The sequence below is a fragment of the Dryobates pubescens genome, unplaced genomic scaffold (assembly GCF_014839835.1).
Source record: "Dryobates pubescens isolate bDryPub1 unplaced genomic scaffold, bDryPub1.pri scaffold_73_arrow_ctg1, whole genome shotgun sequence".
Classification (NCBI taxonomy): Eukaryota; Metazoa; Chordata; class Aves; order Piciformes; family Picidae; genus Dryobates; species Dryobates pubescens.
Genome location: NW_026530792.1, coordinates 20,746 through 32,944, shown reverse-complemented (window position 1 = coordinate 32,944; position 12,199 = coordinate 20,746).

Below are 12,199 nucleotides of genomic sequence, written 5' to 3'. Positions count from 1 at the left end.
TCATTTTACTCTAGATTGTCGTAGGCAGGGAGATTGCTTCAGCAGCGCGAAGATACCCTGCGACGACCCCAAACCAGGATTCTTGGACCGCACCTCCCCCTCGCAGCCATCCTCTGACAGCGTCTAGCGGAACTACCAACAGCCGCATACCACCTTTGAATCCACAAAGCGTTGTCAAGTTCAATTGATACGGTCCTTTGGGTCACAGACCCTGTGCTCTGTTAATTGGCAGGTTGTCTACCTCTAGGCAGGGCATCCTTACAATTCCTGGTTCAATACATTCTGATTATGACTGGGCTATGAAAATTATGCTCTATACCATTACCTCTCCTGGCAGCACTCTTGTTGGGACAGAAATTGTTCAGCTAATATCATTTGAGTCCTAAGTGCCTAAACTTCTAACAGGATTCCTAGAGCAAAGAAGGCTCGGGTTCCACCGATATGCCTGATATCTCATTGGCCCTAAAAATCCAGAAGGGAAAACTGGAACAGATTGTATCTGTCAGACACCCTTGTGGACAAATTATACAAATTTCAATGATTGTGGATACTGGAGACGATGTTATTATTATGTCCCGTCATAAATGGAATGTCCACTAGCCATTGCTCATGGCAAATGCTGAAGTTATGGGATTAAAAGGTATCCACACGACCTGGGTTAGCAAAGAGCTAGAGCAATTAGCTTTAACAACTGCAAATCAGTCACTGTAAGACCATCTGTGTCAACCCTTCCAGTTGCTCTAATGGGCTGACATGCCTTAAGTCAGCTAGGAGTACAAATTTATTTTTATTCCTTTTCTGGAGCAGCTACTGGTCAGCAAATTAAAATGGAAAACAGATAATTCAGTTTGGGGGGAACAATGATTGTTCAGACAATATAGGCTGCAAGTTGTTAAGACCCTAATACAGAAAAACAATAGCAACTAGGGCACACCTTGCTAGCCACCCCCACCCCTGCCCCCGGACAAAGGAGAATTTTCTGGTACGACTCTTGCCGACAAAAGCTCTGCTCTGATTTAAAGTTCCAGTGCTAATTTCTTCATTTCTTCATTTCTGTTTGCAATGTCCTCAAGAGATTTGTTATTTAGAGTTTTGCTAAGTTTTCCTGGTAAGCATAATGAATGGTATGCATTCGGTACTTATAGGTAGTTAATACATAGTAATTGCACTAAGGTGTAAGGACTTAGTAATGAGTTCACCTTGTAAGATTTTCTTTTGGTTTGAACCTTCTTAGTTGTGTGCCTAGGCATTTCAAAGGAGCTCCATGTAATATAGTTAAGGTTTGTAGTAAATAGGTATTAATTTTTAAAAAGTATTCCTTAGCTAATGTAACATCTTTAGATTTCCTTCTCAGACATAGACTAGAAAAAAATACAAAAAATGCAACAAAAATGGTGAACAAAAAAGGTAAAAATTGCAAAGGAAAAATTTAAACATACAAATATGTAACAAAAGTACAAAAACTCTAGATGCAAAATAGAGTACTAAACAACAGAATAATAATTTTAAAAAAAGAAGAGCAACAATAAAAACAAAACATGACTGTGATGGGTTGGGGCAGGTCCCCTCCCCACCACAGGCAGAAATAACGACTCAGGCAAACGGATTGCAAAAGTGATGGAAAGTTTAAATAGGAAAACAACAATAAACAACAATGAAAGTTTTACAGAGACCCACAAGGACCATGATAAAGAGAGAGATCCCAGAACATACCCAAGAACATCCCATCCCCACCTGTGGGTACACCCAACACCCCCCCAGGGCTCTTCCCCCACCCCCAACCCAGCCTTGTGCCTGGGCAGGCCCAAGGGAGGCAGCTCACGCCATTTTACCTAGGCAGCAGCAGGGGACGAAAGAGGAAGTGAAGACCCCGCATGGACTTTTTATAGGGGAGCAGGGCATTATGGGAATGGAATACCTGGTCCCTGTGACCACCCCCTGGGCTGGGCCCACCCCTTGGGACCTCCCAGGTGTGGCCTCCGCAGTGGCATCTGGGCCAGCACCCAGCCTAAACCACCACAATGACACACTAAAAAATCATAAGGATTGCTTATAAAAAACATAAGAATTGTTAGAAAAAAAATTTTTAAAGGGTTCTCAAGACTACTACATTAAAATAAACAAAAAAAATCTATAAAAAGAAAAATCAAGAAAATTAAGATGAAAAGTGATAATAAATAAGAATTAATAGAAAAGAAGAAGGTTAAAAAATAAAAAAGCAAAAATAAAAATTAAAGTAGAAAATAGAGTAAATAAGCTAAACATGCAAAATAAAAAATAATTACAATAAATAATATGAGATTAGGAAAAAAGAGATTAAATACTAGATAAAAATATATTAAAAAATTGAAAATAAAAAATTTATTAGAATAACAAATTAAAATACAGATTACAAAATTACAATAACAAAATAAAAATAATAATAAAGAAGGTAAAAGAAATAAATTTTAAAATGACAAAAAGTAAGTTAAAAATAATAATTAAAAAAATGTAAAGAACAAAGAAAAATTAAAATAAAATACAAAAATAACAAAAAATTATTAGACAAATATATCAAAATTAGATTAAAATCAATTAAAAAATAAAAAATAATTAAAAAGTATAGATGAAAAATAAAATACAATGGGAAAAATAAAAATAAATTAAAGCAGTACAAAAATAAAAAACCAAAAATAAGAAATTAATTAAAGATTAAACAACAGAACTAGATTTAAAGTAAAAATATTAAACATATAAAAATAATTAATAACTTCAGAATAGAAATATTAACTTGAAAATAATAACTAAAAATGAAATAAAATAACAAAAAGAAAAAATAATAATAAAAGAAATACATTCAAAATAAAATAAAAAATAATACTAATCAGATTAGAATTAAAAAGAAAATATAAAATTAATTTACAACAAATAAATTGAAATAAAAGGAAGTTAAAAAATTGAACAATTAAAAACATGTAAAAATAATGGAAAAAATTAAAATTCAACTTAGAAAAAAATATAATTAAAAAAATTAAATTAAACAGATTTATTAAAAATATATTTTAAAATATTAGAAAATTAAACAGAAAATTAATTTAAAATTTTAAAATAGCTCTCATAAAAAAAACAAACAAAGAAGAGACAAAATTAATTACAAAATATGCTGAATCGTAGACTAGTAGAATGAGTCAGGGTTGGAAAGCACCACAAGGATCATTTAGTTCCAACCACACTGCCATGGGCAGGGACTCCTCACACTGGGTCAGGCAGGCTAGAGCCTCGTCCAGCCTGGTCTCGAATACTTCCAGGCACGGGGCCTCGGCCACCTCCCTGGACAACCCATTCCAGGGCTTCACCACGCTCAGGGTGAAGAATTTCTTCCTCACATCCAGCCTGACTCTTCCCATCCCCAGCCTTGTTCCATTCTCCCTAGTCCTGTCAGTTCCTGACATGCTAGGATGTCCCTCCCCAGCATTCTTGTAGGCTCTCTTCAGGTACTGGATGGCCACAATTAGGTCACCTCGAGCCTTCTTTCCTGCTACCTGCGATCATCGCAATGAACAACGGGAGAAGAATCAAGACCATGAGGAAACAGCATTGCCCTTGAAGCTGAACATTGATCATCTGCGATCACAAACATCACTCAGAAGAATGTACCATGGCACCATGTGAATTAGGACTGAATATTATGGTTGTTTGATAACTTTGTCTTCTCTCTTGTTAACTAAGTGTGCCTCTGAATGCAGACATCCTAGGGGATAAAGTTTCATCTTTACATTTCGCCAAAAAAAAACTGAACCAAAACAAAATCAAAACAAACAAACAAACAAAAAAAAAAAATGGGGGGGGAAGAGAGAATACCCCCACAGCAGAAAAAGTTAGCTCATGGTAACCCTAGAAATGCTGTAACCCTAGAAACATCAACCCTAGAAGTGCTGTAACCCTCTCACCACAAGACACACAGCACAACTGTCATGAAAATGACAACCAGCAAACCTCCCTAGCACTGACCTCAACAACTGTCACGGTGATCCAAGATGTCAACAGAAAGCATCTAACTTATAACTGAGTGTCGTGACTGCTTAACTGTTGTGTGAACACTAAGAGATTAGAATTACTAGGATGAGCAAAAACACGTTATTTTGTGTAATTTTATATTGGGCAATGCAATGAAGCTCTTTTTGCTCTTGCTGTTTGCCTGTGAGTTTTCTGTGAAGCTAGAGCCTGGCCAGATCTACCTTTACAGATTAAAGAAATCTTGCTACCATTAAACAACTCATGAGTTTTTACCATCCTAGAGAAAAGAAAGATGCAACATAACCCTAAAGCAGATTGTAAAAGACAGTGCTGAGGATTTCATTTGTGTCCTAATCTCTGTGTGCAATGTGTTCAGGCATAATCAAGTCTTCTCTGTCAATAAGAGGAGTGAAATGTAAAGATCAGAACTATTAAGATCAAAGTTCTTCTTTACAAGGTTTAGAGGATACAGTCTCAAGCTGTGCCAGGGGAAGTCTAGGCTGGAGATGAGGAGAAAGTTCATCCCAGAAAGAGTAATTTGCCATTGGAATGTGATGCCCAGGGAGGTGGTGGACTCCCCATCCCTGGAGGTTTTCAAAAAAGGATTTGACATGGCACTTGGTGCCATGGTTTAGCTAGTCATGAGGTGTGGGGTGTCAGGTTGGACTCGATGATCTCTGAGGTCTTTCCCAACCTTATTGATTCTATGATTCTATGATTCTGTTATCTTTGACCATGGATTATGCCAGCTCTGTTAGAACATTCTAACTAGTTCAACTTAAGCTTTGTGCCTTGTATGGGTTACATCAGTCTGTTAGACATGCTGCACTACAGAACTTCTGCTTTCGCTATCCAGCTTAGCTTTGCCTTGCTTGCTTCTGTGTATGCAAGTAGTGTCCTGTATGGGATGAGAATAACTCCCTTGACCAGACTGCTCACAAAACCAAAAAGGGGGATTTGTGGGAACACCAGCAATGAGTGGTGTGAGCAATCTGGCAGTGCAGGCCTAGAGCCTGACATGGTGGGAGGCCACGCTCAGCATAAGTGCAAAGCCAGCTAGCAGTGTACCAAACAGTGCTGTGCCTGCAGCATGTAACTAAAACAAGGCACTGGTAGCTATAAACATAGAAAATTATCTTGGGACAACAGGACATGCACCTGCATCAACAAACCTCACGTCTCATCAGTAGTTGGACCAATAATCTATGATAGTGTGATGTGTGGTCACTCACAGGGAACCAATGAGTCCATGCCAAGAAGGCACTCCAAGTTTATATAAGTTGTAGCAGTTCGTTTGCTAGGTACTTCTGCCTTTCCTATCCCTTCTTCTTCCATGCTTTACTGTGCTATTCTCGCACCCTAGGCCTGTGCCATAGGCCTGCCATACTGGAACAATAAAGGATCGATACTTGATCATATTGGTTAGCTGTATTGATTCCAACCTCCGTCGTCACTTTTATGCAAATGCATGCAGCTTGGGCAACAAACAGGATGATCAACAGGCCACTGTGCTGCTGGGATGCCATGGCATAGTGGCTGTTACTGAAACTTGGTGGGATGATTCCCATGACTGGAATGTAGGGATAGATGGGCATAAGCTCTTTAGGAAGGATAGGCAGGGAAAGAGAGGAGGAGGTGTTGCCCTCTATGTCAATAACCAGCTGGAATCAGTGGTGCTCCACCTGGGGAGGGATGGTGAGCTGCTTGAGAGTGTATGGGTTAAAATTAAAGTCAAGACAGGGGAAGGAGATATTACTGTGGGGGTCTCCTGCAGGCCACCTGACCAGCAGAACCAAGCAGATGAGGCCCTCCACAGGCAAATAGAAGTAGCTTCCAGGTCACAAGCCCTGGTCCTCATGGGTGATTTCAACCACCCTGACATCTGCTGGAGGGACAACACAGCAAGGCACCAGCAATCCAGGATGTTCCTGGACTGCATAGAAGACAACTTCCTCCTCCAAATGGTAGAGGAACCAACAAGAAAGGGTGCTATGCTGGACCTTGTTCTCACCAACAGGGAAGGGCTGGTAACCAATGTGAGGCTCAGAGACAGCCTTGGCTGCAGTGACCATGAAGTAGTCAAATTTAACATCCTCAGGGCAATCAGGAGGAAGTATTCTAAGCTTATGACCCCAGACTTTAGGCGTGCAGACTCTGATTGCTTCAGGGATCTGACAGCCAAAGTATTGTGGGACGAAGCCCTGGAGGGAAGAGGGACCCAGGACAGCTGGTCAGTATTCAAGGACCACCTCCTCTGTGTCCAGGAGCTATGTATACCAACAAAGAGAAAAGCAGGAAAGAATGCTAGGAGGCCTGCTTGGATGAGCAAGGAGCTGCTGGACATGCTATCACTTAAAAGGAAACTCTACAGGCAGTAGAGGGAAGGACAGCTAGAACAGGAGGTATATAAGGAAGCTGCCCGAGCAGCAAGAGACCTGGTTAGGAAAGCCAAAGCAGAGTTTGAATTGAATCTACCCAGGGAAGTTAAAGGGAACACTAAGAACTTCTACAGGTATATGAATGGGAAGAAGACGACTAGGGAAGGTGTGGGCCCCCTCAGAAAGGAAACTGGTGAAATGGCCACAAGTGATGAGTAAAAGGCTGAGGTACTCAATAACTTCTTTACCTCAGTCTTCACTGCAAGGGCCTCCAGCCACAATCCTGATGTCATGGAAGACAATGCCAGGGACGGGGAGGAAGAACTGCCCATGGTAAGTGAAGATCAGGTTGGTGATCACCTGAAGAACCTGAAAGTGTTCTAGTCCATGGGACCCCACGGGATACGCCCATGGGTACTGAGAGAACTGGCAGATGAGGTTGCTAAACCCCTCTCTATTCTATTCCAGAAGTCATGGCAGTCTGGGGAAGTCCCCACAGATTGGAAAAGGGGAAACATTACCCCCATTTGCAAAAAGGGTAAGAAGGAGGAAGCAGTCAGCAGTCAGTCTCACCTCTGTGCCCAGAAAGATCATGGAGAAGATCCTCCTGGAGGCACTACTGACTCAGGAGAATAGTGAAGAGGTGATTTGGAACACTCAGCATGGCTTCACCAAGGGCAAATCCTGCCTGACCAACCTGGTGGCCTTCTATGAGCAGGTGACAACTTTAATAGATGAGGGGCAAGCAACTGATGTTGTTTGCCTGGGCCTGAGCAAAGCCTTCGACACTGTCCCACACCATGTCCTGGTCTCCAGGCTGGTGACACATGGGTTTGATGGGTGACCACTAGATGGATACAGAACTGGCTTGATGGCCGCACCCAAAGAATGGCTGTCCATGGCTCCATGTCCCAGTGGAGGCCAGGGACAAGCAGAGTCCCTCAGGGATCAGTCCTGGGACCAGGCTTGTTCAACATCTTTGTGGGTGCCATGGACAGTGGCATTGAGTGCAGCCTTGAGCAGGGTTGCTGATGGCACCAAGCTGTGTGGTGCAGCAGACAGCTGGAGGGAAGGGATCCATCCAGAGGGACCTTGACAGGCTGGAGAGGTGGGCACAAGCAAACCTCATGAGGTTCAACAAGACCAAGTGCAGGGTCCTGCATCTGGGTCGTGGCAATCCCAGGCACAAATCCAGGCTGGGCAGGGACTGGCTGGAAAGCAGCCCTGAGGAGAGAGACTTGGGGGTGCTGGTGAATGAGAAGCTCAACAGGAGCTCTCAGTGTGCACTTGCAGCCCGGAAAGCCAATCAGATCCTGGGCTGCATCAAGAGAAGTGTGGCCAGCAGGGCAAGGGAGGGGATTCTCCCCCTCTACTCAGCTCTGCTGAGACCCCACATGGAGTACTGCCTCCAGTTCTGGAGCCCCTATTACAAGAGGGATCTGGAAGGTGTCCAGAGAAGGGCCACGAGGATGAGCAGAGCGCTGGAGCACCTCTGCTGTGAGGACAGACTGAAGGAGTTGGGGCTGTTCAGTCTGGAGAAGAGAAGGCTCTGAGGTGACCTCATTGTGGCCTTCCAATATCTGAAGGGGGCTACAAGAAGGCTGGGGAGGGACTTCTCAGGATATCAGGTAGTGATAGGACTAGGAGGAATGGAATGAAGCTGGAGGTGAGGAGATTCAGGCTGGAGGTGAGGAGGAAGTTCATCACCATGAGAGTGGTGAAGCCCTGGAACAGGTTTTCCAGGGATGTGGTTTAGGCCCCATCCCTGGAGGTGTTTAAGCCCAGGCTGGATGAGGCTCTGGCCAGCCTGATCTAGTGTGGGGTGTCCCTGCACATGGCAGGGGGGTTGGAACTAGATGATTGTTGTGGTCCCTTCCAACCCTGACTGATACTATGATACTAAGGGAGGTTGTAGACAGGCAGAGTGTGACCGTTTGACGCTGTGCCTTTAAGAAAGGGGCACACTGGCTAAATGTTTGTAAAATATTTTGGTATTCTAAACGAATTTCATTGGTAGGATTGTGGGAGGAGAGATTGGACCCAGGGGAGTTGGGAACTTTCTCTCAGTCTTCCTTTCTTCGCTGTCCCTTTCGGCTGGATCTGCTTCTGGGCTTCTTGCCAAAAGATAAGAACTAACTCCCTGTGCATAGGCCTCCGTCTGCTGTACTAACTCCCCTTTCTTCTTGTCTTCTACCTCTTTTGTGGGAGAAGGGATGTAGGGGGGTGAAGGGGGCACAGGGGGAAGCCCCCTCTGTGGGGGGTCTGGTTTCTGACTGTGTTCATTTGCTGTATATTCCTGTATATACTGTAAAATACCTGTATTTGTTGTGTTACATATAATCTGTTTCCTTGTAAAATAGAATCTCATTTCTCCGACTGGGTTTAGCCGTGGTTTTTTCTCAGTGTGGGGGGGGGAAAGCAGAGCCTTTCCTTTCAAACCACCACACAGAGGTTGGTCTCTTCTCTCAGGCAACCAGCACCAGAACAAGAGGACACAGTCTCAGGCTGCACCAGGGGAGGTTTAGGCTGCAGGTTAGGAGGAAGTTGTACACAGAGAAAGTGATCGCCCATTGGAATGGACTGGCTGGGGAGGGGGTGGAGTCACCATCACTGGAGGAATTGAGGAGAGGACTTGATAGGGTACTTGATTGCATGGTGTAGTTGATTAGGTGGTGTTGGATGACAGGATGGATGCGATGATATTGAAGGTCTCTTCCAACCTGGTTTATTCTATTCTGTTTTATTCTATTCATCTAAGAAGGGCAGTAAGTGATCAAGTGGCTTTGCGGAGCATTAAGCCCCCAGCCAGGGCCAAACCAGCATACATGCCCAGTCAGAAAGGCACCACAGGGTCTGGCAGAAACCATTCCCAATGCCCTGGGATGGAGCAAACCCTGAACACAGTGAAGGCACCCAACTGCAGCGGGCTGTGGCAGGAGGAGTGTGGCCACTCAGACACAGGACTCAGCACAGCTGTGGCCACATCGGGATGCTTGGTGTCTGGGTGTGGGAATATCCAATCTGAAGGAATGGAGAGGAACTGCAGAGACTGCAGAGCAGATCTGCCAGGATGGGGGTTGACATCTCTGTGGAGAGGCTGAGGGACCTGGGCTGCTTCAGCCTGCTGAATGGAGGCTCAGGGTACTGCCAGAGCAGTGTGCACATGGCTGAAGGGTGGTTTCAGAGAGGATGGAGCTCTTCTGGGGAGTGGGGAGAGACCAAAACCTCCACGATGTACAGCTTGGAAGGTTCAGAGTGGAGATGAAGCCAAAGAAATGTCCCTCAAAGGGCAGAGCTGCTATGCATGAGGCCATCCAGAGGTGTCAGGCAATGGCAGGGAGAGCTAAGACAGCTCAGGGAAGGGATGGAAATGGCAGGGGGAGAGCTGGCTGGGGAAGTGTAAGAGTCTAAACTCCTGGTGTGACTCAACAAAGATAAAATCACTTGCTGCTTGCCCAGCCAGTACCAATCCTGGATGCAAATCACCTTGCGATTCCATCGTGATAACACTGGACTGCAGCTGGCCTACAACAATGACCCAAGGACCCAGCCATCACGCCTATAATTTCCTAGCTATCAGATACCCCCAGGAAGGGAGGGTGATGAGTCAATGGACTCTCCGCCTGTCTCCTGATGTGTGATAAGTGGGTAGGCAGGGAGATGGAGAGGAAGGAGGCGGAGGCCCCCCCCCTCTATCCAGACCACTGTCCAAACTCACATGAATACACAAAAAGACTTCCTGGGGAACGATATCTGGATACTTATGATTTCCTGGCTCCTGAATTCCTGAGGGACAATGCTCGGACACATACCTAAGGACTAAAAACTGTATAAAAGGCTTGACCACTACTGGCTTAGGAGGAAGAAAAACGCAGGGAAGAAAAATGCAGGAGAGAAAAACACTGAAGGAAGACCATGCTGCTGAGAAGGAAGGAAGCAGACTGAACCCTCTGTCTGTGTCCTAAGTCCCGCTTGCTGCCACTCATGGAGCTGACCCACGCTGCCCAGAGGGACCTGGTCTCTTCTCCCAGGCAAGCAGTACCAGAACAAGAGGTGAGGGGTTTGGAACATAAGCCCTACGAGGAGAGGCTGAGGGAGCTGGGGTTGCTTAGCCTGGAGAAGAGGAGACTCAGGGGTGACCTTATTACTCTCTACAACTACCTGAAGGGAGGTTGTAGACAGACAGATGTTGGTCTCTTCTCCCAGGCAAGCAGTACCAGAACAAGAGGACACAGTCTCAGGCTGTGCCAGGGGAGGTTCAGGCTGGATGTTAGAAAAAAGTTCTATACAGAAAGAGTGATTGCACATTGGAATGGGCTGCCTGGGGAGGTGGTGGAGTCGCCATCACTGGAGGTTTTTAGGAGAAGACTTGACGGGGTGCTTGGTGCCGTGGGTTAGTTGTTTGGGCGGTGTTGGATTGGTTGATGGGTTGGACGCGATGATCTTGAAGGTCTCTTCCAACCTGGTTTATTCTATGGATTCTATGTATTCTATGTATTCATCTATTCTCCAGCCAAAGCCTCAGCACCCTTTCTCTGTAAACCCAGCACCTCCTGCAGCACCTTTCCTCCACAGACTCAAACTGCCTTTGGGGGGGGGGGGGAGGGGTGACGGGTGTGGTAATATAATTCCTTTCCTCTTCTCTCTCTCTTCTCTCTCTCCCTATCTTCTCCCTCTCCCCTTCTTATTTCCATTTTATTTATGTAATTAATAGCCTAGCTGTTGATATTTTGGCCTCGTTTGTGCCTATTAATTTCACAACACAGGAATATTAAAAGAACTCAGTCTCCTCCCCTCTCCGGACTGAGACAGGAAGCAATATTGGTGTCAGCAGCCTGAAGGGAAAGAGCTGCAGGCATGGGAGAGTGTAGGAGAGGCTGCAGTAGGGATGGCCAAGGGCTCTGGCAAGGCTGAGAGGCCCAACAGGAACAAGGTCTTTGTCCCCTTGGCTCTGGCCGCTGCCTCTGCCACCAAGGCCTGTGAGGAGAAACTTGACTTTGAGGCTTTGAGACTCTTCTAGTCCAAGGGCAGTGGTCAGGGCTTGGCCTTTCTGCTTCCTAGACCAAAGGCAAGTTTTTCTGCCCTATATTTTGCCTTTGTCTCCCTGCAATTCTGGCCTCTACCAAGCTGCTCTAACGAGTCCCTGGGGAGCCTTTGGCAGTAACAAGCCTCAGTGAGGCCAATCAGTGCTTCAAGGTACTTTGCAGTTTGCTTCTGCCTTGGACTTGTTGAGAGGCTTCTTGGCAGTACCTTGGCAGAGTCTCCTGGCAGTACCTAAGGATGATGTAATCAGGCCCAAATACTCCATGGGGCTCATTAGAATAATGCCAAGCCACAACTTAGCCTCTAATCATTGCCAAGGTTTCTGCAGCTAATTGGAGAGGTTTTTATTGCACAAAGCATCTGATAATTTTTTTTTAAGGGTACATTTCAGCAGGAATTTTCTCTTTGCAAAGAAACCACAGCAAAACCTGACAAGGTCTGATCAGGAATACCACTCTGCAGCCATCTGCTTAGTACAAGATGTGGCTGATGGACAAATGCTGCCAGGATAAACTTCTTTGGAGGTTCTGGATTTCCCAAGTGCAACCAATTAACACTACAAGAAACTTCAGAGTTTGACTCTAACTTTGACTTCTGGAGAGGTTTCACCAGCTTCCTTTCAGTCCCTGTGGTTTATCTGGCACCAAAGCCACCAGAGGGCTCCTTTAAATGCCCTGGGCTGATCATCTGCTGCTGAGCTGGGCCAGGCTCCTTGTCACAATGGAGCTCTGGCCAGGAGCAGCTCCTCTGCGCAGCACAGCAGGTCTGACGGCATCTCAGGG